This window comes from Balaenoptera ricei, chromosome 13 (genome assembly GCF_028023285.1).
Source record: "Balaenoptera ricei isolate mBalRic1 chromosome 13, mBalRic1.hap2, whole genome shotgun sequence".
NCBI classification, from domain to species: Eukaryota; Metazoa; Chordata; class Mammalia; order Artiodactyla; family Balaenopteridae; genus Balaenoptera; species Balaenoptera ricei.
The window spans coordinates 83593637-83621062 of record NC_082651.1 but is presented as its reverse complement, the minus strand read 5'-3'; the positions used below and the strand labels follow the sequence as shown (position 1 = coordinate 83621062).

Below are 27426 nucleotides of genomic sequence, written 5' to 3'. Positions count from 1 at the left end.
GGCTGGACCAGGTTCTAATTCCTCCCACTTCTCCAAGACCACTGGCCATGAAGCTTCTCCAACAAGGTCTGTTCCCAGGTCTGGTGCCTCCCACTCCCCTGAGGCTGCCCCACGCTCCCTGCCTTGATTCCCTGAGGTCCTGCCAGAGGCGGACAGACCCCTCCTCCCAAGGGTGTGGTTTCTGGAGCAGAAGTTGGAAGTTGAGAGGCAGGAAGGGAGACAGAAGTTCTTAAGTTTCTGACCCTAGAGGAAGAAAAGATTGGCCCAGCGGAACATAATAAATTCTGGGGTAGGTGAAAAATGCAGGGAAGTCAATTTTAGATGTTGAGACAAGATAGTTTAACAGACAATAAGGCAAGTTCATTCTAACATTAATTTCCTGGGTACTCTCGGTTATGCTGTATCCCTCTGACTGCTTTTATGTTTCTTCAGGGCTGCCGGTCGAAACTAACCAGGAGGACCTACCACCCCCAGCAGAAGCTTCCTGAAGAGTCTGTACTTGGGGACCAGTCTAAGCCCAGGGGGCACTCAACAAAGGTCTGCTGAGCAATGAATTAATTAGTAGGTGAGGTGTGTCTTGGTGCTGGTCATCAAATCACTGGGTGAAGATTTCACGAGCTTCCTAGATGGCTGGTTCTAGCAACTGACAACCAGCTGTGTTCTTGGGCCTGGGCAGCCTGATCGCCTACACCGTCTGCCGGGCAAGCAGGGGGTTTCAAAGTCCTGCAGGACGTCTCCTGCACCTTCTTCTGGGCCATGACAACCCATTCCCATCTGAGTGGTCAGTATGAGTATGCCCACTGGTCATTAGTATGGTCAGGCCACTTATTAAACATCTGATGATCGGAAAAGCTGCCAATTTATAATTTACGTTCAGTGAGTCAAAGCAAATCACACAGATCATTGGGTCTCAAAGCCAGTCTAGCCTGAGGTCCAGGAACCTCCACCAGCCCAGAAGCCACCCTCCTGTGGGGTCCATGTGGCTTTAGAAACCTGCCCAACTCCAAGTTCATGGCGCAGGAAGCTGGTCAAGGTCAGGCTGCACCCCGTGCATCCTCACCAAGCAGTGGCACTCGACCGAAGCCCATGCGGGGTCCAGATACAGCAGCCACCGGGCCGAGGGTCTCCAGGCTGACAGGGCTTGGGGTCCTGGAGGGCGAGGGCCGAGGGTCTCCAGGCTGACAGGGCTTGGGGTCCTGGAGGGCGAGGGAGGAGCCACACGTGTGGACCCCACACCTGCCAGTGTCAGCAACTGAACCAGGGGCTCCAGACAAGGCAGGCTGACCTGGGGCCACAGGCCTGTCTCTGCCCTGGCCACAACCAGCCTGGGATGTCACACGGCTGGGGACAGAGCTCCTCACTCAGGGGTCTTCCTGACCACCTCACGAGGATGCACGAGGCGGGCTCTGTAAAATGTACAGTGCTGAGCTTGTACAGTGCTGAGCTACTGTCATTACCCACAGGGCGTCCACCTAAGAAAACCAAACCTGCAGACAGGCTGTCAGAGAGCAACTCTAGCAGAAAAGTTTCAAACCAAAGATTATAATCCAAAAAATAACAGGATTCAGGGACCCCCCTGGTGGTGCAGTGGTTAAGAATCCACCTGCCAATGCGGGGGATACGGGTTCGAGCCCTGGTCTGGGAAGATCCCACATGCTGCGGAGCAACTAAGCCCATGCGCCACAACTACTGAGCCTGCACTCTAGAGCCCATGAGCCACAACTACTGAGCTCCGTGCCACAACTACTGAAGCCCGCGCACCTAGAGCCCGTGCTCCACAAGAGAAGCCACCGCAATGAGAAGCCCGCGCACCGCAACGAAGAGTAGCCCCCGCCTGCTGCAACTAGAGAAAGCCTGCTCACAGCAATGAAGACCCAACGCGGCCAAAAATAATTAATTAATTAATTTTTTAAAAAAAGAGGATTCAGGTTGGGTTCATGCCTGGGGAATGTCTAGGCAGGACAGCATTCCTTTCACTGAAGTGCACATTTTAAAATAAAATGTACTTTTGCACTCACTTGTAGGTACAGATGATCTAGAAAGTGAATTTAAGAGGCGCGCTGGACTCCGGCACTGCCCCTCGCTAGCCGGGTGGCCGCCAGGTCAAATAACCTCCCTGAGCTCACTTCGTCACCTATGAGCGAGGGAGGGACTGACTCATCTGGAAGATCCCCCGGTCCTGACACTGGTCCTCATCAGACCTCACTTCTGAGGGCCAAGGTTGGGATTGGCGATGACCTGGTCCCGAGAGGCCAGGGGAAGGAGAGCAGGTCAGTTCCAAGTTGGCCAGAGAGCCACGCTGCCTCCCGGGCCCTGGGCATCCCCGGACCCAGAGATCTCATCCCCTTCCTGACCCGCACTCTCGGCTGCAGGGATGCGGAGGGAAACGGCCACATCTGGACCATGCGCTGCAGAGTCAGGTGGGTCCTGCAGGTGCCATCCATGCCAGGGAACTCCCTCCCGCCTTCCAGTGAGCACATCTGTTTCCAGACAATTCTCCCGACAGTCCCAGGCCTTGGGTCTCCTGGAGCTCCCCCAATTCTCTAAACTTGCCTCAACTGAAGAAAGGGCCCTCAGGGCGCTGCTGCTCTGGTCCACCTGACCTCTCTCTCCAGGGCTACGAGGCCCAGAAGGAGTGCGGCAACCCCCTGGTGCCAGGCAGAGGGGGGGCGAGAGGCTTAGCCTCCAACTCCAGGGCACAAATCCACTAAGCCAAGGAGACCTCCAGCCGAGGAAGCAGGGGTTCGCTCTGGGGAGGAGGGCTGGGGAGGGAGCAGGAACTGCACTGTAACACGGTCCCCTGGGGTGATGGGGGTCCAGAGGTGCACAGGTGACCAGCGGGGCGGGTGAGGGTGTGGACAGCAGTCCCCACGTTCAGCCAGGGCCGGGAGCCCCTGATCCTGGCCTGTTCCCTCGCCTGTAACATCCTCTCACATCACAACCTTACGTTCTAGACACGGTCACACACCTCACCCACCTCATCTCCTTTAACTTCACAAGGCAGGTGATATTATTCCAATTTTACAGAAGGAATTGAGATTAAACAAGGGCTCAAAACTAGAGGATAAGGTTTCTTCCTGCACTCATCTCTTATTATTGTGATGCAAAACCCCACCCTACAAGCACCCCTCAGCTAATTTACATATTTATAACCCCACCTTTCCCCAGAAAGGCTATTAGATATTTTTTAAAACTAAAATTAAAATTTCCACCAAAATACCAGCCCTAAAGCACTTATTGTGAGCTGCTTGCAATTTTAATCTGAAACAAAGTAGTACATCTACAGATTTCCACAACTTCCCTACACATGGGTGGTCATTAGCTCTAGGCTCAGAAATCCCTAAATTATGCCTGTGTGTCTCACTTAGCAAAAGGGATGTGCTCCTCCCAACACGCTTGGAAAAAATGAGTTGTGCTCCTTCGGCAGTGGGCCCCGAACAGTGCCAGCACCGAGGAATCGACGGTGACCAGGACGCCCCCATGGAGCACGGGAGCCCAGCGCTGCCGGAGAAGGTCCAGGTCAGGCCACGATGATGGGTAAGTGGGGCGGCTGTCATCTAACACATCCGTTAGTATGGCCTCTCGCTACAGTTTAAGAGCTGCAGACCCAGGAAAATCTTTGGCCACCAGGAAAGGTTGAACCCTAGAGAGAATCCGAAATGTGTCTCTCACGTGACTATGACAAATGGGCTCCTCCCAGCTGAGCCTTGACCTCTGCAGGCCTGGGATGAATTTTCTGGTGCTCCCACCCTGGTGAGGGGCGAAGGGCTTCCTTGTCAGAACTCATCTCTTCTCCCTCCAGGACTGCCTTCCCTCCACCCACTGCTGCACAAATACCCACCAACCCTCAACACTCCAGCCACAGCCGGCCCACCTGGCAGCCCCTCTTCCTGCTCAGCCTCCCATCTCCCTTCCTCCCTCCCTCTCCATCCCTTCCCCATCCTCCTCACACACGTCTGCCCCTCTCTAACACACGGGCCACCTGCTAAGGCAGGCACTGCTGTCCTCCTCACCCCTGTGTCCCCAGAGCCCAGCCCAGGCCTCATCCAGCACCTGGTGCTCAGGAACCCAGAGCTATTGGGCTGGACGGACCAGGTAATGGAACCACATCACAGACTCACCCCTCACCTGACCCCTTCAGCCTCTGGCCAGCAGACAAGAAGCCAGCATAAAGCCCACCTCTGGCCCCCACCATCTCCCTGGGACCCAGCCTTCTAATTAATACCCCATCTGCTGCACCCCACCCTAAGAGCAGAGAGGAACGGGGCTCGGTCATCCCCCAGGACAGCAGGTGGGGGACACTCCAGGAAATATCCAGAGTACAAGGCAGAGCATACAAAGCAGTGAGAGAAGGGTGGGGGTGGGTGGCGGGGTCTCATTCATTCAGGAAGAGGTTAGATGGCTTCACACATGCGCCAGAGAGAGATGGGGTCTTGGAAACATGATGACGGGGCTCTGATACCACGGCCAGTGAACAAGCATAGCCCGAAGGCTTCTGCCCTCTATAGTCATCCAAACAACGTATTTGGACAGCTCCAGCTCCACTTTCCAGTTCTGAAAGTCAGCAGGAGCCCCGATGCACAGACCCTCACTCCTGGCTCTTCCGAGTGGTCCGGGGCCAGCGAAGGCAGCACCTCGACCTGGCCGTCCACACTAGGCGGGCAGTGCCCCCCACATCTCCAAGGCTGAGAAGCCCTGCTCTGGGGTGCCATCGAGGTTACCTCTTCGTGTCCCAGTGGCCTCCTTTAGACTGGGCAGCAGTCTTATTTCAAACAAATTGTTCTTTTTTTCTTTTAAACACAAGATTTTAAAAATAATGAATAAAATGAATGCATCTCCCAAGTGGGTAAACATTCAGCCTAAAGCTTCGCCTAACCCGTGGCAGCTAGATAATGTGTTTATAATACACCCCCAGCTCAGAAATGCAACCGTGAGAAAATTCCTTTACAAGATCCTTCCTCTTGGAATCTGATGAGTCACAATGTCCCGCACGTTTTCTAACAGCCCACGGGGACAGGGACTGCTCTTAGTGGGGCTTTAAAATGGAAGTCACCCCATCAGAGGCAGGCTGGTGGCTCAAATGCCTAGGCTGACCTCTCCCTATAAACTCATTCCGGCCCGCAGATTCCAGAACATTCCCGAACAGGGGAGAAGAGACCGAGGGAGAGACAGCAGCTCTGGGGTGTCAGTGTCCATGTCAGCTGCCCTCGGAGACCTTGTGATTCTCTGCTGCTGGGGGAAGGCCCCTGTTCATTACAGCTAACTTAGATGTTTTCGAAAAAAACTCTCCAAGGAGCTGCAGGGTAGGAAGGAGCGGGGAGAAGGCACCTCTGAAGGCAACCAGCCTCCCCAACCTAAGGAAGACTGGCCGGAGGCTGCGGTGGCAGCCCCAAAGTGCCCGTGGGGTCCCCACCTGTGGAGCCATGCTCCCTGCAGACACTTGGAGGGGCCTACTAGCGGGTGAACGCATGGCAAAGAGGTTGGGCCACGCCGTCACAGAGACCTCCCACACCACCAGCAGGCTGTGTGACCTGGAGCAAGTCACTTAACCTCTCTGAGACTTGGCTTCCTCATCCTCACCGTAACCCTGAAGGCTGTTCCACTAAGATTAAAAGAGAGATTCTAGGCAACACCACCTAACAGAGGGCTTGGCGTAAAATATGTTCTAAATGACTTTTTTTTTCCTTTTCTTCCAGAAAGGAGAAAGAAAATTGGGACCTAATAATAACACTTTAATGAAGTTTTACAAGAGACTTCACATTCATTATCTTATTTGTTTGTCACAACAGCAAAGTTTTCTTATTCTCATTTTGTAGAAGAGACTTGAAGCCCACTGTCTCCCAGCAATGCTGAAACTGGAACCCAGATCTCCTTCCTCTTTTTTTCCCCCTACATACACAGAATTTAAATTTCAAGACATTAAAAAAGCTCTGCCCCAGCCCAGAGGACGGAATATCAGAAGCCAGCCTGACCGGCACATGTGGCCTGGGGGCAGATCCACCGCTGCTTTCTTGCCCAGCAAGCACACCACCCAAACATGAGTCCAGGGCCCCTTTCCCTATGTTACTGTCTCCTTAGCTGAGTTGTGATGAGGGTCGGCAGAGGCTGGGCGAAGTCCTAGGTGCTGGAGGTCCCCAGGGAGCACAGAACCCAGTGAGGACCTGGAGCATCTCTGTGGGTTGGGAGGTCCGTAGACAGTGGGGTGATGCTCCCGTACTGCCCCGGAGCAAACTCCAGCATCTCTCTGCCACGAGGTGACTGGGGTCTCCAGTAAATACAACCCTGCTTGACACAATGCAAGGCTCAAGCCTTGGGGCACTGTGACATGTACTGTGACATGCCCCTCCAAGCCAGACATTTGTCAAGTTTCCACCACGTGCCTCAAAAGGACTTCCAGAAGCTTCCTACTTGTTTAATAGCTGGGACACGCCTCTGCTAAAAGATGTGCAGTGTTCACCCTCTTCCAAAACAAAGATGACTTCCAGATAGGCATCCAGCCATCTCGACATGTGACACAAGGTCCCTCATGACCTGCTGGGTGGCCAGAACAGCTTCCCAGGTTGTGTACTGCACACCCCTAGGGGCGCCACTCCAGACTCAGACACGATGGCTCCCCCAGAGACGTGGAACAGGGAAGCCCTGACCATTGGGCTCCAGTGTCACTCTTATGTCTTGTATCTGCCTGCTGCCCACCAGGCTCCCCTCACTCCAGCCACACTGGGCGCCTCTCCAATCCTCTAACAAGATGTGCTATTCCAGGGCTCTACAGCTCTAACCAGAACATCCTGCCCCTGCTGCCCACACGCCCCCGCCCCGGCCAATGGAGGGCTACACATTGTAATGATGCCTTGATTTAACCAGGTCAAGCACAAGCACACAGCACACACCTGGCCCTTAGTCATCCCTCAGGAACTGTTAGTTGTTGTTACTATGTCAAGATTATCTCCAACACCCCTCCCTGATTCCCCAAACGGAACCATCCAACCAACCATCCATCCATCCATCTATTCATTCACAGATTTACTGAATGCCCACCCTGTGCCAGGTTGGCACTTGGTATTTAGCAGTGAATGAGGCAGAAAAAGTCCCTGCTATCATGGGGCTGATGATCTGGTAACAAGAGACAAATAAGAAATAAGTAATTCAACAGTAAGAGTACCAAAATTCAGCAGACAATAAAAATGATAAAGTGACTGGGTGGCTGCTTTAGACTGAGTGAGGGAGACTGCTGGCCCCGTTTCTTCACTCCCCTGTAAAGTACTGTTCAGCCACAGCTTTGCCATAGCCTCAGGGAGAGTGATGTGTTCCTCCCTCCTGCTGACGCGGACTGTGTGATTTGCTTTGGCCAAGTGGATGTCAGTGCATATGACATGAGCAGATTTTTGAAATACACTGGCTTTCCCCTTTGTGCTTTTGCTGTCACCATGAGAACAACATGCACCAAAAGTTCAAAGGTCCAGCAGAATGAGAGGCTCATGGAGCAGAACTAAACTCAAGCTGCAGCTTGTAGCCAAACCCAGCTGAGCCCAGCCTAGGTCAGCCACACCCCAGCCAACCCACACACGTGTGAGTGAGAAATACGTGGTTGTGAGCCATTGAGTTCTGAGCTGTTTGTTACAGAGCATTAGGTGAAAACAGCTGACTCTGGTTAGGTGGTTAGGACTGGTCTCCCTGAAGTAGTGTCACTTAAACTAGAATATGAATAACAAAAAAGTCCCAGTCACAGGAAAAATCAGGAGAAAGCCTTCTGGATGGAGAATATACTGGTGCAAAGGCCCTCTTTCCCATGAGACACTCACCCACCTCCTGATGCATCTGCATGTATCACCCCGACAAGCACACAAGGAGCACCTGAGGTCAGGGTGTGTCTTTTACATTTGCAGCCGCAGGGCCTGGCACAGCTACTGGCACAGAGCAAAAGTTAGCTGCACGAATGACTATGGTAGAAAGAAGCTGAAAGAACAGTCCATTCTCCACTGAGGTGTCCCCTTTAATAAGAGAGCCAAAATCCAGCTACAGAAAGGCTGAGCAGCATTTCTTAACTGGGGTGGGGGGTGATCTGGGCCCCCTGAGGAACATTGTGTGTCTGGGGACATTTTTGATTGTCACGACTAAGGGGGAGGATTCTCCTGGCATCTACTGGGCGGAGGCCAGGGATGCTGCTGAACAGGGCACAGGGCAGCCCCCCACAATGAGGAGCTGTCCGGCCCCAAATGTCAACAGATCTGAGGTCGAGAAACCCCGGCCCAGGCAATGCCTTCTTCCTTTTTGATTCCTGAGTCTTCACTTGAAACTTTCTTAAGCTTTTGGATTGAAGAACAAGGAACGCTGAGGACAAAGACGGCACAAGAAGATTTATTTTTATATCAATCATAGACCTCGTGGGCTAAGAGGAAAACACTACTGATACTTGTTGAACATAAGGACACAGTAGCTCGATAAACGCACCCACGATGGAAGGCAGGCCCAAATCACAGGGGTAGAGACGATTAAGACCGGAGAAGAGCACCTGGTCTGTCTCCCTGGAGGGGCAGCTGCAGGAATGAACATCTCACAGTTGGCATTCGATACCAAGGAATTATTCGCTTGAAGTCCGTGGACCAGGTTAGGGGGAGTCAGTGAACCCCTAAAATTAGGGGCAAAGTGTTTCACCCTTTTCTGGGGAGCAAAGTCCATTGCTTTCACCAGATTCTCCAAAAGGTCTGTTAGCCCAGATGATTAAGAACCACAAAACGAATCAAAAGCTCCCCATCTCCTCTTGTGGCTTCTTGGCAGAAACATAAAACATCAGGTCACAGCCCTCTGTGTCTTTTCTTACACATGTGACCCCATTAGTCACCTTGGTCTTTTTCTGCAGGCCAAATAACTCCCCTTCTACTTAAAGGAATCTATTTTAAAATGTTTAATCACGTTTGGCTTCAGATTTTTTTTTTTAACTCCGGCGTTCTCGCTGAGTGGTGGACCTCATGTTGGGTCCTGGAAAGTAAAAAAGAACCTCAAGAGCTCAAATCTACTAGGGGTAAAGAAGCTACAGGAGGGACTTCCCTGGTGGTCCAGCGGTTAGGCCTCCATGCTCCCAATGCAGGGGGCCCAGGTTTGATCCCTGGTCAGGGAATTAGATCCCGCATGCTGCAACTAAGAACTCGCATGCTGCAACTAAAGATCCTGCATGCTGCAATGAAGATCCCACGTGCGGCAGGCAACTAAGACCCGGCCCAGCCAAATAATCAATCAATCAACCAATATAAAAAAAAGAAGCTACAGGAAAGGCAGGAAGCATAGATTGATTCCGAGGTAGAGGAGGACAGGTCGACAAAGGTGTTATTTTCTACTGTACAGCAAAGTTATTCAGTTATACATATATATATACTCTTTTTTATATTCTTTTCCATTATAGTTTATCATAGGACATTGAATATAGTTCCCTGTGCTATACAGTAGGCCCCACGAGGGAGTAAAACGGGCTGGACACACTCAATTGTGGGTTTTCACAAATATTGACAACACGGAGCTTTCACATACATATTAATATATGGATGCTGGATGGTGAAAGCAATTTAAACCAATTTCTCACTGAGGACCACTGTTAAATAGAGGAAAGGCAAGAAGTAATAAACTATACGCTTATGCGAGTTACCAGAACAACAAAACGGTTCCACGTTGCCTGCTCTGGTCTTCTCACCTCTAAGTTATCCTACTTGCATTTAGTGCAGAGATCCTGACTTTCTGGAATTGTCTTTGAGTGAACTTGAGAACAAATATACCAGCCCAGAGGAACATATAATCTGGAGACAGAAGAAGAGTTCTAGAATCCCAGCAGTATGATCATCACACAAACTTAGCAAAATGAGAAAGGGATCCCCAATTTCACAAGCACACTGAAGCCCCTGCATATGCGGAACAGAGCAAACTCGGGATTCCGAGGACTTCGTACCTCTCAATTCAAGATGACTCATATCTTGAGAGTAAAACTTTTTGCAGACTCTCCGCTGCAGAAACCAGCGTCACAGCTTTCTCCTTGGGGATTCAATTGCCTCTCTTGTCTCCCTGAGTGCTTCTGAGGGATTACTCAGCAACCCTCATCCCTGCAGCCTCTCAGAGCCTGCCTGGAGACATCTGGGATGTGGTTTTTTAGTCACTGGTTCTGACTTGACCCTTCAGTGCTTATTCCTTACTTGCTATTTCTCTAGTTTCTGATCCAGGTGTGTTGGCATCCAAAGGGTAAATGATTAAGACTCAGGAATCTAAATGTCACACTCCCCCAGGTGATTCTCTTTTATTCATTGTTCTAGGTGGTGCAGTAAATAGCAAAACAAAGCCAAGATCCTCCAACCTTCCTGGTTCTTTAAACCAAACTATAAACATATGCGATCACTTTACGTTATCTCCCTATGCCTATTGCCTATTTTTCTTCCATTTGTTTTTTCTCTTTCCTTTTCTAACAATCTTCTGATCCTTGGTGCACCCTCACCCAGAGTTACTGCACTTCCTTACCGTCCTTCCCTGTCCGACCAGCATCTCTTCCATACGTTCAAAGCCACATCCACTGAGATATTTTCCATCTGTTCACCCTGTTTCATGTGTCCTACATTTCATTCAGTTCCCTGGTTTTCAATTCAGATCTTAAGTCATTTTCCAAGTTTCCTTCTGACCATCCCAACCCTGTCTCCCCCTGCCCCCCATCTCCCTGCTCTTGGTAGAGCTAGTACACACTCACATCAGAGACTCCACAGCCCGGTCCTCTCCATGCACCGTCTTGGTCACATAACAAACAAAAACTTTCAAATTCCACAATCTGAGCCTGAAGCCCTGGCAAACTATCACCACTCCTAAATTTCTTCAGCCTCAAGCCTCTTGAATTAGCGCCACCTGAGTGCGCTCCCCTCCCCCTCCCTCAGTGGCTCCCAACCCTGCAGCACCTGAGAATCACCTGGGGGCCATGCCCGGGCATTGTCCCAAAACAGTGAAACCTGAGGCCCAGACATGGCGCCGTTAAAAACCTCCCAGGTGACTATATATGTGTAGCCCATGGCCAGTGGGAACACCCAAGTCTGTCACAGTCTCCCCAACCATCCTCGAGCTGAAGGTCCCATTTCTGCCAGCCAAGGGTTGGGACCAGAGCTCACCTGGCTGTGCACCTCAGATAATTAGCACCCAGCCTTGAGTATGTCTGAAGTAACCCTTTGTTGACTGACTGTTCTCCCCGTCGCTGGTGCTCCTTTCTGCACCTCCAGTGGGTCATTCATTCCATCTGGTCTTTCTGGGTCTTCCTCATCGTCCTCCTCTTGCCATCACCCGGCCCAAACCCTCACCTCCCACAAGGCTGGGCACAGACTCATTTCCCGGCCCCTCTCTGGTCCTGCTAACCCACCCCCTGGTATCAGGTTAATCTTCCAAACTTACCTTTTTGCAAGTTCCACCGCCTGCTCAAAACACCTCAAGAGCTGACAATTTTCCAAAAGGTAAAGTTCAAAATCCTCATTCTGGCACTCGAGGTCCTACATACTCTGGCCCCTGTGACCTTTTCTAAATATCGCCCACAGTCCCCTGATGTAAACTATCTGCTTTAGCCAAGGTGATGTCCCCAACGTTGTCACCTGGCAGGCACTCCTGATCTCGGCACATGTTGCAGCCCACACTCCGAGGGCCCTCAAATTTTTCCACTGAAGTGGAGAGGAAGCTTCACCTCTTCCCTTGCTGGGGCATGTGGCTTTTGCATTCTATTCCGTAAAAATCCATGTTTGTATTACTATTTTTTTTTTTTTTGGTCGCGCCGTGTGGCATGTGGGATCTTAGTTTCCCGACCAGGGATCGAACCCACACACCTGGCAGTGGAAGCTCGGAGTCCTAACCACTGGACTGCCAGGGAAGTCCCTGTATTACTATTTTTAAACGTCTTAAAATGTTTGCCTTTGAGTAAAACACATGTGTCTGTCTGTTATATTACACGCTCCACTAGGGTGGGGACAAGATCTGTTCCAATCACCACTGTGTAGCCAGCACTGGACAAACACCTGGCACACAGGAAGTGCCCAGTGACTACTGAGCGAAGGAATGAATAGTGGGGGAAGGAGGGAGAGAATGAAGGAAGAGAGGGAGAAAAGGAAAAAGGTGAGGAGAGAAGGGCAGAGGGAGGGCAGATGTTAACACTGATGCCATAGTTATCCTGAGGGCTCAAGTACACCGCAGGCAAGCACACCCCTGCATCCTCCAACGTGAGAAGCACCCCGCCTGAACTGGCCCCCGACTGTATCCCCCATCACCTTCAGCCCTTCCCTCAAGATCCAGCTAAACCCTGCCTGCTCCGCAAAGCCTTCCCGGATGGCCCCGCCCCTGAGCTATCACACTCTCCTCGTGTTTCTCCTCTAGTTTCTTAACGAGGAAATAAGTGCAAGATAAGTCATTAAGAGAAAAAAAAAAAAGTTTAAATACACAGCCACACTCTGCTCTCATTTTCAGAGTAGAAATGAAACAGGGCAGGAGCAGAAACACCAAAACATCAACAGTGGTTATCGTGTAAGGGAGGGAGATTTAGGACGATTCCTGTTTTCTTCTTTTTGCCTCATCATCTTTCTGCAGCTAATCTCTCTGCAGAGAAAAGAAAGACAAGGGGCACATCTGAAGTTTCTATTGTTCCTTCAACTCGCTTGGAACACCCTGACCACCAGCAGACCCGGGGACCCTTAACATCTTTTTTTTAAATTTATTTTGGCTGCGTTGGGTCTTCGTTGCTGCGTGCGGGCTTTCTCTAGTTGCAGCAAGTGGGGGCTACTCTTCGTTGTGGTGCACGGGCTTCTCGTTGCGGTGGCCTCTCTTATTGCGGAGCATGGGCTCTAGGCGGGCGGGCTTCAGGAGCTGTGGCACGTGGGCTTCAGTAGTTGTGGCACGCGGGCTCAGTGGTTGTGGTGCACGGGCTTAGTTGCTCCGCAGCATGTGGGATCTTCCCAGACCAGGGATCCAACCCGTGTCCCCTGCGTTGGCAGGCGGATTCTTAACCACTGCGCCACCAGGGAAGCCCCCAGGAACCCTTAGAAACAGAGGCTCCTCTTCACGGAAACTCCCTCCTTGCACTCAGAGGCCCTCAGTAAACACCTCGTGGTGGGGAGCCCCACCCCAGGGCCACTGAGAACCTCCCCTGGGCACCTGTTTCTATGGGACACACCTCGCCTCTTGCCAGACTTCTCAAAGGGCCAGCTGGGAAGATAAACCTTCCGACAGCCTTCAAACAAGATGCGGGCGCAGCACCCGAGGGCCTCGCCCTCTGCCCTCCCGCTCTGCCCGCTCTGCTCGCTCTGCTCGGTGAAGGGCGGGAATTCGGAACCACAGGCTCACAGCCACCAGCAGTGAAGGGAGACGCCCCCGCCCCGCGCTGCCCAGCCAATCGTCTGTCACTCATCGTTCAGTGCCAACACGTGCAAAGGAGGCACCCTCTCATCAACTGGAGCTGGTTCGGGTTATCCCCACAGAATCACCATCTCCTCTCGCTAATGAGCCTTCCCTGGGGAAAGGCAGGGGCGAGCCCCGCCAGCAAGGTGGCTGCAGTCAGTCGCGATGGTTCCACACAGAGTAATCGCTGCTGGCATAGAGGGCCTCTCGCCATCGACCTCGAGGTCGCTTACAAACAATGCCACACGGCTCACTTGGTCTAAGTTCTCCTTTGGACCTGGTTTTCTTCCTCTTCCCTCAAATGCTCTGTCCATCCGTGAGTGCCACCCCCCGTCCTTTCCCTCAGTGACCGGCCACCCAGCTGGCAGGGACTTTCTCACCCTGGGAACACACATAACCCAGGTTTCCAAAGGAGCTCTAAAACCATCCCCTGGCTTCCTGAGAAGTTCCCGACTTTAAAAATATTTCCCTTTGGTTTTTGCCTAATTTTCCCACTTATCGGCCTTACACTTTTGACACACAAGAGACCAGATCTTCTCCCCACCTGAGCGGAGGACTGAGGCCCATCATCAGCATCGCCAGTGGTCTGTCCACAAGGGCATCCGAGTCTCTCCCAGCTCACGGCCGGCACCACACTTCCTGTGGCATCCTTCCTCTATGGGCCCCCGAGGACCATCTGTCCCTACCCCTCCCAAATACATTCACACACACACACACACACACACACACACACTCACACAGCCATCTCTCAGTAAGGTAAACACTCGGGGACAGTAAAACACAGCAGTTAGAAACTGGGCTTGAATTCCAACTCCACCACCACTGGCTGTGGCCTTGGGAGGTGTAACCACTGCTCTAAGCTTGCTCCCTCCTCTATGAAATGAGAATAACATGATTCCTACCTCGGGGCGGGTTTGAGAATTTGTGAAGACGATGCATGTAACGCACCTGGCACAGTACTGTGCTGGGCACACAGCAAGTCTTAATAAGTGTTAGCTATTATGATTAGGTGTGTTATAAATTCCCAGTATCACTGCAAAACTTTGTTCCCAATTCTCCAGCTTTCTTCATCTCCTTTAATACGTCTTGTCAACACCTGGGAAGGCGGTAAGTACCAATGGCTCCCAAACCTGTTCTAAGGTTCTACCCTCAGACATTCTGCTTTAGTATATTTGGAGGAGGGCCAGGAATCTGCATTCTGAAAAGCGCTCCTCCCCCACCCAGGAGATTCCAATGCCACCAGTCCTGTAACCTGATTGCTGCATTTTACTATTTAAATACGATTCTGTGTCCCTTGGCGTTGTCCTATAAGGTTCATCCTGATGTGAACTCACGTTGTCCCCCCATAGGGCTCTCAACAGTTTTCCTGCTGCCATGGCCCTCCCCCATCACCCGTCAGCTCTCCCCGAGTCCACTGCGTGCCGGCTGGGCTGCAAGGCTGGTGATGCGGCTCCATCCCAGGACCCTGCTCCCAGCTAAAGGGCTCAGTCCCTCTCCTGTCCCTCTGCCCAATCCCTACTGGGAAGCCCTCTGTGGCAATGCCAGCAGCTGCCAGAGCCAACTGCCCAGACCATACTTATCAAGTACTTCCCTAGCCCACAGTGCTGCCTGCTGTCTGGGGACACCAGTAAACCTCGAGCCATTCGTCAACAAGTCCTCCTCCAGCCCCTACCCGGGAGGCAGAGTGACACCATGCGATGAACAACAACAGCTTTGGAGCCAGACAAGTTCCTAATTTATCATTCCTTAGCAAGTCCTCTAAAACTTCCCTCTTCTATCTCCACACATGGAAAATAAGGCCAACAGCTTCAACTTACTTCCATTTAAGAAATCTTTGCCCATCCCAAGAAAATCACAATGATTTTCTCCTATGCTTTATTCTAGAAGTTTTATAGTTTAAATCTTACTATGATCTATTTCAAGTTAATTTTTATATGTGGGGCAAGGTATGGATTACGTTTTTTCCCCCATATGGATACCTGATTATTCCAGTATCATTTGTTGAAAAATTATCCTTTTTCCACTGAATTACCTTGACACTTTTGTTGAACATTACTTGATCACAGATGTCTGTGTTAATTTCCGGACTTTATTCAGATTAATTGATCTAAGTGTCTACCCTTATACTGATACTACACTGTCTTGATTACTATAAATTTATATCTCATAATCAGGTGGTGTAAATCCTCTAATTAAAAAAATGTTTTTCTAGTTTATATATCCTAATAAATTTTATAATCATATTTTCAATTTCTAAAAAAAGACTGATGGGGTTTTGGGTTTTTTTTATAATTAAATTAAGTTAATTAATTAATTTTGGGGGGCTGCATTGGGTCTTCGTTGCTGCACGCAGGCTTTTCTCTCTAGTTGCAGCGAGCAGGGGCTACTCTTCATTGCGGTGCGTGGGCTTCTTATTGCGGTAGCTTCTCTTGTTGCGGAGCATGGGCTCTAGGCGCACGGGCTTCAGTAGTTGTGGCACATGGGCTTAGTTTCTCCGTGGCATGTGGGATCTTCCCAGACCACGGATCGAACCTGTGTCCCCTGCATTGGCAGGAGGATTCTTAACCACTGCACCACCAGGTAAGTCCTGGGGTTTTTATTTTGATTGAATTGAATCTATAACAATTTAGGAAGGATTGACATCTTAACAATATTAATTGTTATCTGTGATCTCTCCACTAATTTAGGTCTTCTTTTACTTCTTTCAGCAATGTGTTATAGTTTTTACATCTTGCATATATTTTATTAAATTTAGCTTTAAGTATTTCATGGTTTTGCATGGTAGTTAAAAGGGATTTTTTGTCAATTTCCAATTGTTTGTCGCTAGCATATAAAAATACAATAGGTCTTTTAACATTAATCATGTAACTTTCAAACTTGTTAAACTCACTTCTAGCAGCTTTTTGTGGATTCTTCAGGATTTTTTTTACATAGATGATCATATCATCTGAGAATAAAGACGGTTTCATTTCTTTCTTTCCTATTTGTATGACCCTTTTTTTCTTGCTTTATTGCACTGGCTAGGACCTCTAGTAAAAAAAAGGTGAAAGAAGTAGTAAGAATGAAATTTGTTTCTTGCCTTGTTCCTGATTTTAGGGACAGGGACAGCTACATAATGTAGAGGCCTACTGCAAAGTGAAAATGAAGGTCCCCTTATTCAAAAAGAAAAAAAGAGAGCCAAAAAATATACTAAAATATAAAGCTTCATCCTTTCCTTTGAGGTCTTTCTTTCAACTTATGGTAATTTTTATCTGCTATTTGATGTTGTTCTAAGAAAAGTTATATTTTAAAATTATTAGCATTAATTTTACCATCAATCTATATTGTACAATGCCAGTTTTAAATGCAAATGTAAGCCCATTTAACTCATATGAAGAATCACTGCAATGAAACAATTACTATATTGTGGCTTATATGTACATATGTGTACGTACAGTAGAAACTGCAGAAAACTAACTCAACTGTTTTTATTCACTTCTTGATATGCACACATTCTACTGATACTGTCTACATTCAGCTTACTAATGAAGAAGGACTAAAAAGAATAAGGACTATGGTTTCTCTTATATTTTCCTTTCTTTCTGCATTAAGTGGGTGGCTAATACAGGTAAGCAACACGTGTAAGAAAGCAGTGATGGAGTTCCTTGGACAGTCACGTTCCTTAAAATGCCACTACTTTCTTTCTTCATTAGAAGCAAGATCTAGTTTGAACAAAAGCATGTCCTCTCACAGCCTTCAGGACCTCCACTGAGTCATAGATACAATATGGTACTTTGTATTTGCTTTGCATCTTGCTGAACTCCCAGACATTGTGAGTTCACCAGAATTCCAAGCTGTTAGGGCACTGCAAACTCTATATGAAAATGAGACAGCAAGGAGTAATGGAAGACACACACATTGTGCACATTTCCTCTGTGCACCTGCATGTTCCATTATCCCAGTAGACTCTAATTACAAAACACAAGGTCAAAGATAACATTAAGAATTTCAGGGCTTCCCTGGTGGCACAGTGGTTGAGAATCTGCCTGCCAATGCAGGGGACACAGGTTTGAGCCCTGGTCTGGGAAGATCCCACATGCCGCAGAGCAACTAGGCCCGTAAGCCACAATTACTGAGCCTGCGCATCTGGAGCCTGTGCCCCGCAACAAGAGAGGCCGCGACAGTGAAAGCCCCATGCACCGCGATGAAGAGTGGCCCCCGCTTGCCACAACTAGAGAAAGCCCTCGCACAGAAACGAAGACCCAACACAGCCAAAAATTAATTAATTTTTTAAAAAAATCATGCCTTAACATTTAAAAAAAAAAATTCAAAACTGCACAAGTAACATTCCTATAAAGCTAACCCTGCTTAGGAGGACAGCATTCATATTTTCACTATTAAATACAATGTAGGTTTTTCACAGATGCCTTTTCTCAGGTTGAAGACATTTTCTTCTATTCCTAGTTTGCTAAGAGTTTTTATCATGAATAGGTGTTGAATTTTGTCAAGTGCTTTTTTCCATATTTTTTGAGATGATCATATGGGTTTTCCTTTTAGTCTGCTAATATGTGGAATTATACCGATTGATTTTAACATGGCATTCCTTTGAAAATCCCCACCTGGTCATTATGTGTTATTATTTTTTATATATTGCTGGGGTTTGTTTGCTAACATTCTATTAAAGATTTTTTTGGTGTACACAACAGGGCTACTCATCTGTAGTTCGGGTTTTTTTCTTATAATGCCTTTTTCTGCTTTTGATATCAGGGCAATGCTGACCTCATAAAATGAGTTGGGAAATGTTCCCTCCTCTTCTATTTTCTGGCAGTTTGTATAGAATTGGTATCTTTTCACTCTTAAATATTTGGTGGAATTCAGCACTGAAGCCATCAGGGGCTGGAGTTTCTTTGGGGAAGGTTTTTAACTGCAAACTCAGTTTCTTTAATGGAGATAGGGCTATTCAACTTTGGTAGTTTATGTCTCTCAAGTAATTTGTCTAATTTATCTAAATTGTCCAATTCGTTGGCATATAGTAGTTTATAACATTACTTTATTGTTCTCTTAATGTTTACAGGATCTGTAATAATGTTCCCATTTCCCTTCCTGGTATTTGTAATTTGTATCCTCTCTTATTTCCCTGATCATCTAACCAGAGGTTTATCAAATTTATTGCCGTTTTCAAAGAATCAAGCTTTGGATTCACTGATTTTTCTTTATCGTTTGCCCACTATTTTCTGTGCTTTTTTTTTTACTTTCTACCTCTTACTCTGGATTTAATTTTTCTACTTCACTTGAGGTGGAAGCATAGATCATTTATTTTAGACCTTTCTTTATTAACACAAGCATTTAATGCTATACATTTCCCTCTTGGTACTGCTTTGCCTGCATTCCACAAAATTGGTATGTTGTGTTTTCACATTAATTCAACACATTTTCTAATGTCTAATGATTTCTGTCTTTATCCATGGGTTATTCATGCATGTGTTGTTTAATTTTCCAAATATATTCTGGAATTTTTAAGATATATTTCTGTTATTTCTACTTTAATCCATCATTTTTGTCAGAGAACATTATACTTTGTATGATTTTAATCATTTTTTAATGTATTGAATCTTGTGTTGCGGCCCAGCAGATTGGGTGTCTTCATGAACTTTTCAGTGCATTTGAAGAGTATATGTATTCTGTAGTTGTTGAGTAGAGGGTTCTATAAATATCACTTTGGTCCAGCTCGTTGTTACAATCTATATCCTTCTTATTTGTCAAGTATTCTATATACTTCTAATTTGTCTACTTACTTTACCAATAACTGAGAAAGGTGTGTTGCAATCTTCAAATATAAATATGGATTTGCCTATTCCTCCTTTTAGTTCTATCATTTTTTGTTTCGTGTATTTTAAAGCTTTGTTATTAGGTGCATACATATTTAGGATCATAATGTCTTTTTGATGAACTGACTCCTTTATCATTATGAAGGAGTGGATACCTTTTTATCCCTGGTAATATTCCTTATTCCAAAGTCTACATTGCCTGTTACTAACATAGCCAGACACTCCAGCTTTCTTTTGATTAGTGTATACATGGAATATCTTTTTCCATCCTTTTAATCTGTGTCTTTATGTTAAAAATGGGTTTCTTTATGATAGCTTATAGTTGATTCTTGCTTTATTATCCATCTGATATCTGCCTATTAAATAGAGTCATTATATCACATACATTCAATATTATTATCAATATGGTTGAATCTAAAACTATTTTTGTCTTCTATTGGTCTCATTTGTTCTTTGTTACTTTTCCTGCCATCTTTTGATTTTATCATTCCACTTTATCTCCATTATAGCCTATGTGCCATGCTTCTTTGTTATGCTTTTTGAATGGTTGCTTTGAGATTTACAATACAGGCATACCTCGGAGATGTTACAGGTTTGGTTCCAGACCACCACAATAAAAGAGAATATTGAAATAAAGCAAGTCACACAATTTTTTTGTTTCCAAGCACACATAAAATTATGGTTACACTATACTGTAGTCTATTAAGTGTGCAATAGCATGTCTAAAAAAACAATATACATACCTTAATTTAAAAAGACTTTATTGCTAAAAAATGCTAACAATCATCTGAGCCTTCAGAAAATCATAATCTTTTTGCTGGTGCTTTGATATATTGCAAAAGTTACCAAAGACACAGAGACATAAAGTGAGCAAGTGCTGTCAGGAAAATGGTGCCAATAGACTTGCTTAATGTAGGGTTGCCACAAACCTTCAATCTGTAAAAAACACAATGTCTGAGAAGTGCAATAAAGCAAAGCACAATAAAATGAGGTATGCCTATATGCATCTTCAACTTAATACAGTCTACTGCAAATATTATTACTTTACATATAGTATAACAGTATATTTTCATTTCTTGCCTCCTGTCTTTTGTTCTATTGTTGTCATACATTTTTCTTCTATGTTATAAACTCCACAGTACATTGTTTATATTTTTGCTTTAGATAGTCTTTTAAAAACAGATTAAAAATGAGAAAAAATAACTTTCATTTTTCCACAGATTTACTATTTAGAGGCCTCTTCATTCTTTTGTGCAGTCCAAATTTCTATTTAGTATCATTTTTCTTCTCCTTGGAAAACTTTCATTAATACTTTTTGTGGTGCAGGTCAGCTGGTGGTGAATTCTCTCAACTTTAATTTGTCTACAAAAAAGGGTTCACTTCACTTTCATTTTTTGAAGGACATTTTATTGGGTATAGAATTATAGATTGACCTATTTTTCAGTTCTATTGTCTTCTGCCCTGAATAATTTCTGGCTAGACATCTACAATCATTCTTATCTCTGTTCCTCTACGTAATGAGTCTTTTTTTTCTTTCTTTCTGGCTGTTTTTATGAGTTTCTCCTTAACTACTAGTTTTAAGCAACTTGATTATGATGTGCCTTGGTATGATTCTCTTTATTTTTAATCTTTATATTTATTTGAATTATTTTGAGCTTCTTGAACTGTGGATTTATAGTTTTCATCAAATTTGGAAATTTTTTCACTATTAGAAAAATGCTTTTTCTGTCTTCTCTCTGTTCTTCTTCTGGGACTCTGCTGCTCGCACTGCCTACAGAATGTAGTCAAAGCAATCTCAAATAGCTTTCTAGGTCATCCATTTGAGATCCCAAACTGCCTTCCAGCCTTCTCTTTTACTATCTCATACACCCAATTCTGCAGTCAAAAGTTCTGTGTGTGTGTGTGTATGTGTGTGTGTGTGTGTATGTGTGTGTGTGTGTGTGTGTGTGTGTGTGTGTGTATGCATCCCCACACCACTGCCCACTAGCAACTGTCTCTGCCCCTTACCAATCCAAGGCTCAAAATCTAATTTCCCCTTCATGGCACACCTCAGTACTGCCTCCTCCGTGAGAACTTTCCCAACCAAGGCAGAATGATGCCTTTTCTCTGTACTCTCACAGGTCTTGTCTGTCATAGTGGCTCCTTGAGAGCTTGCGGACACCCTGTCAAGTCATTTTGGGATGAGTCCCACGCTCAGACCCAAAAGAAAGAAAGCTATTGGACCCTGTGATGGGAGTAAGAGCTACGTTATGTCAAAATGCGCCTAAGCGAGACTTTCCTGAGGAAGAAGTTGAGCACACAGTATTTTAGGAAAGAGTGAGTCAGGCAGCATCTCTCCTTTTTCCAAAGGGAAAAAATGAGACACACAGCAGATTAAGTCAATTATACTGAGCTAGAGGAAATATCCTCCAAGGATCTTCACTCTCAGACCAGTCTCTCAATGTAGCCTCTCAAGAGTTGGAAAAAAACCATCCAGCTTCCGACTTCCTTCTTATAAAACAAGGGGAGCAGGAGCAGGCAATCATGTTCCAGGAAGCTACTCAGCTCTGGGATCCAGGTCTCCGGGGAGAGAACCCTGGCCTGGAAAGGTGTGAGAGGCCCCAAGAAAGCAAACAGAATTCCCAAAATTAGAACAAAAGCAAAATGAACCATGCAACCAAGAGCAGCTCACCAGCAGAAGACATGAAGCCTGAGGCCATCCCAGTTTTACACTGGAAAGTCTTTCAATGGCCCAGAACTCCACACCATCCCTTCAAACACGCGCACACCAGGTGGCCTGCGCTCCTTCCATCTCTACCTCTCATTCTCCTCATTCTCCCCACACAACCACATGCTCAACAGCCTCCTACCTGAACAACTTCCTCCTACCACCCCAATGGCCCCTCACTTACTCTTTTCACTCCATTACCCCAATGTCACCTGCCTGCAATGCCCACCTACCCCTCCCAGCCACCCTCCTTTGAAGCTCCCATCTCCACATAAGTTCCCGAAGCAGAGCCACACTGGCTGCTCATGAACAGACTCTCCATCTCCTTCCTATTTGCTGTTCCTGTCACAGGTCCCACAGTGGAGCAGAGTTCCCTCTTTGAGGGGTCAGAAGAGTACTGGCCTAGGGGCCAGGAGACCAAGGCTACAGACAGAGGTCCTGAGACTGTCTCTCCATGGGGCCTCAGGCAAGTCCCTTCCCCTCTGGGCCTCAGCATCCCCTCTGGAAACGCTCAGTAGTATCTCCGAGGCCACCCCTCCTGGCATAAGCAGTGTGGGCAGCAAGGGCAGCAAGCCGCAGGAACAAGATCCTCTTAGGTGCAAACCCCAACTCCTCCAGATCTGTAGATACCACTCAAGCACAATGCAGTTTGGCACCTCCCAACAGGGATACAGTTTGGGGTTTTACATAGTGACAGATAAGCATATAATCATAGTAACACCTGCATCTGAATGGAGCCTTGTGGTTTACAAAGGGCTTCCACTCATCCTCTCATTACAACCTCCGCCACAACCCTGGAGGAGCTGGCGCGTCATCATCACCAGCGTGGCAAGATCATGAGGTGATCACCATTCTAAGAGCTTTATTAGCTCATGGAGAGATTTAGTAACGAAGGCCCAGAGAGGACTCAGCAAGGTGACCAAGATCTCAGAGCTGGAAGAGGCAGATCCAGCCGCTGGAACCCAGCATCCGGCCCGGCGGCTGGCTCATGCTCACTGGGCTCCCACCCTCTATTCCCCTCACTTACTGAGGAGGAAACCAAGCTCAGCAACATCAAATGGTTTTCCTGAGACCTGCGCCCACAGAGGGGCAGAGTTTGAACTCAACTCCTGTTCACTGAAAGGTTGGTGATAAAACGGGCAAAGTCACAAACACAAAGGATGTCAGCACTCGGCGGGTACGTGGATACTACGGCGCTTCCTCAGCTAGAGAAGCGGCTGCAGGTGCACGCGAGGGGCCACCAGAGTGGACCCCATGTGGGGGCCCCTGGATGAAGGAGGGAAGGGCTGCAGTTCATGGGGACACGTCACCACCTCGAGGGGGACACCAGGTACCGGAGAGGAATGTGTGGACGTTAGCGCTGACAGGTTTGCTTCGCTGATTTGCCGAAACTTACATACATAACCTCTCAATCCTAAATGTACATATATCACATAAAAATGCAAATTCATAGAATGCTCTCTGGAAGTATACCCACCACACACTTGGCAACGGTTGCCTATGGCGGGGGGGGGGGGCGGCAGAGGAAAGGGGGGCTTTCACTTTTATGCTTCGTACTTCTGCCTCGGTTGAATTATTTCTTAAAATAAGCACAACACGTGATATAGAAGAAAAATCAATCATCACATCTATCTATCTGTAAAAAGGGACCCAATGTTAACAGTAGGTATCCTTGAAAGATAATATTATGGGTAATATTTTCTTGTACTATTTAGTAGTATTTCCATAATGAGCACATCTGTTACTTTTATATTAAATAGAACCATATGAAATGAAATTGCCATTGTTTGCACGTTGAAAGTGGTTGGATATTGGCCATTTCATGTGATTCAGCTTACTAATAATTCATGCATCAACATTCAACAACTATTTATGGAGGGACTGCTCTGTGCCAGGCCCATATCCAGAAAACGATTCTTTTTTATTTTTTATTTTTTTTTAAAGAAAGTAAATAAACCGGGACTTCCCTGGTGGCACAGTAATTAAGAATCCGCCTGCCAAAAAAACAAAAAAAGAAGCAGCCTGCCAGTGCAGGGGACACGGGTTCGAGCCCTGGTCCAGGAAGATCCCACATGCCGCAGAGCAACTAAGCCTGTGCACCACAACTACTGAGCCTGCGCTCTAGAGCCAGCGAGCCACAACTACTGAGCCTGCGTGCCACAACTACAGAAGCCCACACGCCTAGAGCCCGTGCTCTGCAACAAGAGAAGCCACCACAATGAGAAGCCTGTGCACGGCAACGAAGAGTAGCCCTGGCTCACCGCACCTAGAGAAAGTCTGTGCGCAGCAGCGAAGACCCAATGCAGCCAAAAATAAATAAATAAATTTATTAAAAAAAAAAAAAGTAAATAAACCAAGCTGGGCCTCCCTTGTAGGCAGGACCCGAGGTTACTGTCTCTATATCCCCAGGAACTTGTGTAAACATGTGTCCAGACCATACGTGTTTGGCTGAGTGAAAAGATAAATTTGTAGACAGAAGGACAATAGATGCCCATCAATAGGCACACACATGCAATTATACATCCTAAGTAATCAACAACAAACACAGTACCCCTGTAGGAAAAGAAGAGGGCAGACAAAGAAGAGGATGGGTCAGACTCTGGGTGACCTGATAATCGTGCTGATCTTTATTGCTCTGGCAGGACGACAGGAACAGAGAAGCCGTGGGAAAGGGAGAGGTATAGGGGGCGTGCAGGCCGCAGAGGGACACGGCCGTGGGCAGAGGGCAGCCCAGGGAGGCAAACACACCTCCAGCCCCGAGCAGCAGTTCCAGTGGAACGGTCCCTGGGAACAGCTCCTCAGCCGCCCCCACTCCCTTACACAGCACATCCTGCCAGGCCGGGAACGTTCCGTCAGTCTCTGGAGAGCTGTCCTGCCATCGAAGCAGTGGTGGGCTTCTCTATATTAACTTCAATTTTCATGTGGACTATAATTCTTTTATTAAGACCTGAGGCCTAAATTTTCCAGGAGTGGAGACCACCCTCTCCACCAAACCTCAAATTACAGCTGTAGAATTTTACCTCTAGCGTTTGTGTCCTGCAGCAAGGCAGGATGGGCAGGCTTCTTAGAGCAGGCAGGGGGAAATGCGTGTAAAACGGGAGAAGGCACCCCGAGCACCACGTTTCAGTTCGCAGCCAAAGAGAAGTGCTAGGATGATGTAAGGTCCGGAAATGTCACCTGAGGACTTCTTGAAAAAGTTCAGTGGGTTAGGCTGAAGGGGAGACAGAGAGAGAGCACGATTGCTGAACTCAAATACTAGGAGGGCTGCTGGGTAGAGAACAAGAGGCAGACGTGTTTACTTCCTCTGGATAAACTAGAACCAGGACCAGATGCTAAGAGGGGGCAGGATGGGGCTCCAGTAGGAGGGCCAGGAGCAAAGGACCGCACTGAAGCTTATCCACCCCCTGTAAAACCTGCTGACCTTACACGCACAGCTGGCAGGATCCTCTCTAAAACTTTCCTGCACATCTGCTCCAGCTTCTGGAGTGTTTCCCAAAAGTCAGTTGTGTTTAGTCCCAAACCTGCTTATGTCAGTTGTTTTTTGGTATTATATTTACATAACTTAATGAAGAACCTAAACAGATAAAATATGAGTATGAAAGACAATTGTTATTTCTAAGAAAAGTAAAGTGAACATTTTGGAAATTTCTGAATAAATGTAAGTAGCTAATAGAAACTGCTGCTGAATTAGATGTGGGCAAGACAACACTAAAAATTTAGCCAAAAGAAAAAAAGTCATAAAAATCTAGGATTCTGTACCTAGATTATTTCCAAGTGACTTTTAATCCTCCCTCCACTTTAAGGAAACTAGAAATTACAGAGGACACATCTTAGCTACAAAAGGCCACAAGGAACACCAACAAGAGCACCCAGATGCAAAGGAAAGATTTTTCCTTTCCACAAAAGATGAGCAGCTAAATGTTTTCAATTGAAATAAGCTATTTTAAATGCATATAAATGTATACATTTATGTGCAATTTTTTGTGATTGCTGGATTCTACTGACTTTTAAAAATCTACTTTGTTGAGTTTAAATACAATAAAAAGTACCCATGTAAAATGTGTATTTTGGGAATTCCCTGGCGGTCCAGTGGTTAGGACTCTGCACTTCCACCGCAGGGGGCCGGGGTTCAATCCCTGGTTGGGGAACTGAGATCCCCCAAGCCACGTGGCACGGCCTAATAATAAAAATAGTAAATAATAAAACGTATATTTTGACAAGTGTTGACAAATTCACACAGCTGTGTGACTACATCCACAATCACCATAGGGAACGCTTCCTTCACCTCAGAATATTCTTTTGTGCCCCATCCAAACCCCCCCTCACCCCACAGTGTCTAAGGCATCATGGCTCTCACACACACAATGTGTCAAGATCATCCAATGACCACCGGTGCTTACCACCATCTAGCTTTGTTTTTACTCCCTTTTTTTCACATACAGTAAAATTCACTCTCTTTGGTGTATAATTATGTGTTCTGACACACAGCTGTGTGACCACTATCACAATAATTTAACTTCTTGCATTAACTGACCAACCACCTGTCTCGATCTCATCAGATTAGAGGACTTGCACTGCATTTGGACCTAGAAGGCTTAGACTTGACCCCAGCCACACTGCATCTTCACTCTCTGATCCTGGGCACTTTATTACCCCTGTAAATTGAACTGTGAGCTCCATGATCTTTTCTACCGCTAAATCCAGTAATAAGTGTCATGAGGTGTGCGTGAAAACGAACAAAATGAGGCTACCCAGGAGTAATGGGGACACCCCACAGCCCTGTGTCCCCTTTATTCACAATAAAGGAAACAAGCTCCACACAGCTCAAGCATTCAACCTAATGGAAGAACAGGTTTGACACTCCTCCAGTCCAAATCATTCCAGAGACTTCCTTCACTGTGTCTCCACCTGCCACTAATTTTTTTTTTAAACATCTTTATTGGAGTATAATTGCTTTGCAATGGTGTGTTAGTTTCTGCTTTATAGCAAAGTGAATCAGCTATACATATACATATATCCCCATATCCCCTCCCTCTTGCGTCTCCCTCCCACCCCTCTAGGTGGTCACAAAGCACCGAGCTGATCTCCCTGTGCTATGCGGCTGCTTCCCACTAGCTATCTATTTTACATTTGGTAGTGTATATATGTCAGTGCTACTCTCTCACTTCGTCCCAGATTACCCTTCCCCCTCCCCGTGTCCTCAAGTCCATTCTCTACATCTCCTGCTACTAACCTTAACTGATTCCTCCAAAAAGAAGGAATAAAGAAAAAAGATATTAAGTGAAAAGCCACGGCTGTGATGCAAACCAACAACCCTGCATCAAAAGTACAGAATTCTTTGTCCTCATAGGGAACTTCATCTGAAAAGTATGTGTCTCATTTCTAAGACAACAACAAGAAAAATGGTGGCCCAGCAAAAAAAAAAAAAAAAAAAAAAAAAATGGGGTGATGAGTGTCTGATGACCCAATCCAGGTGCCCTCCAGACATCCAGAGCATGGAGCTGCTCTTCCCTCCCCTGGGGTTGG

The 27426-nt window shown here is 46.8% G+C and overlaps 1 protein-coding gene across 2 annotated transcripts in view; it reads right to left on the bottom strand.

Moving 5' to 3' along the window:
* The window catches only part of ADCY3 (adenylate cyclase 3), an 89753-nt gene that overhangs the window by 50060 nt on the left and 12267 nt on the right, over positions 1 to 27426 (bottom strand). The window lies entirely within an intron of this gene.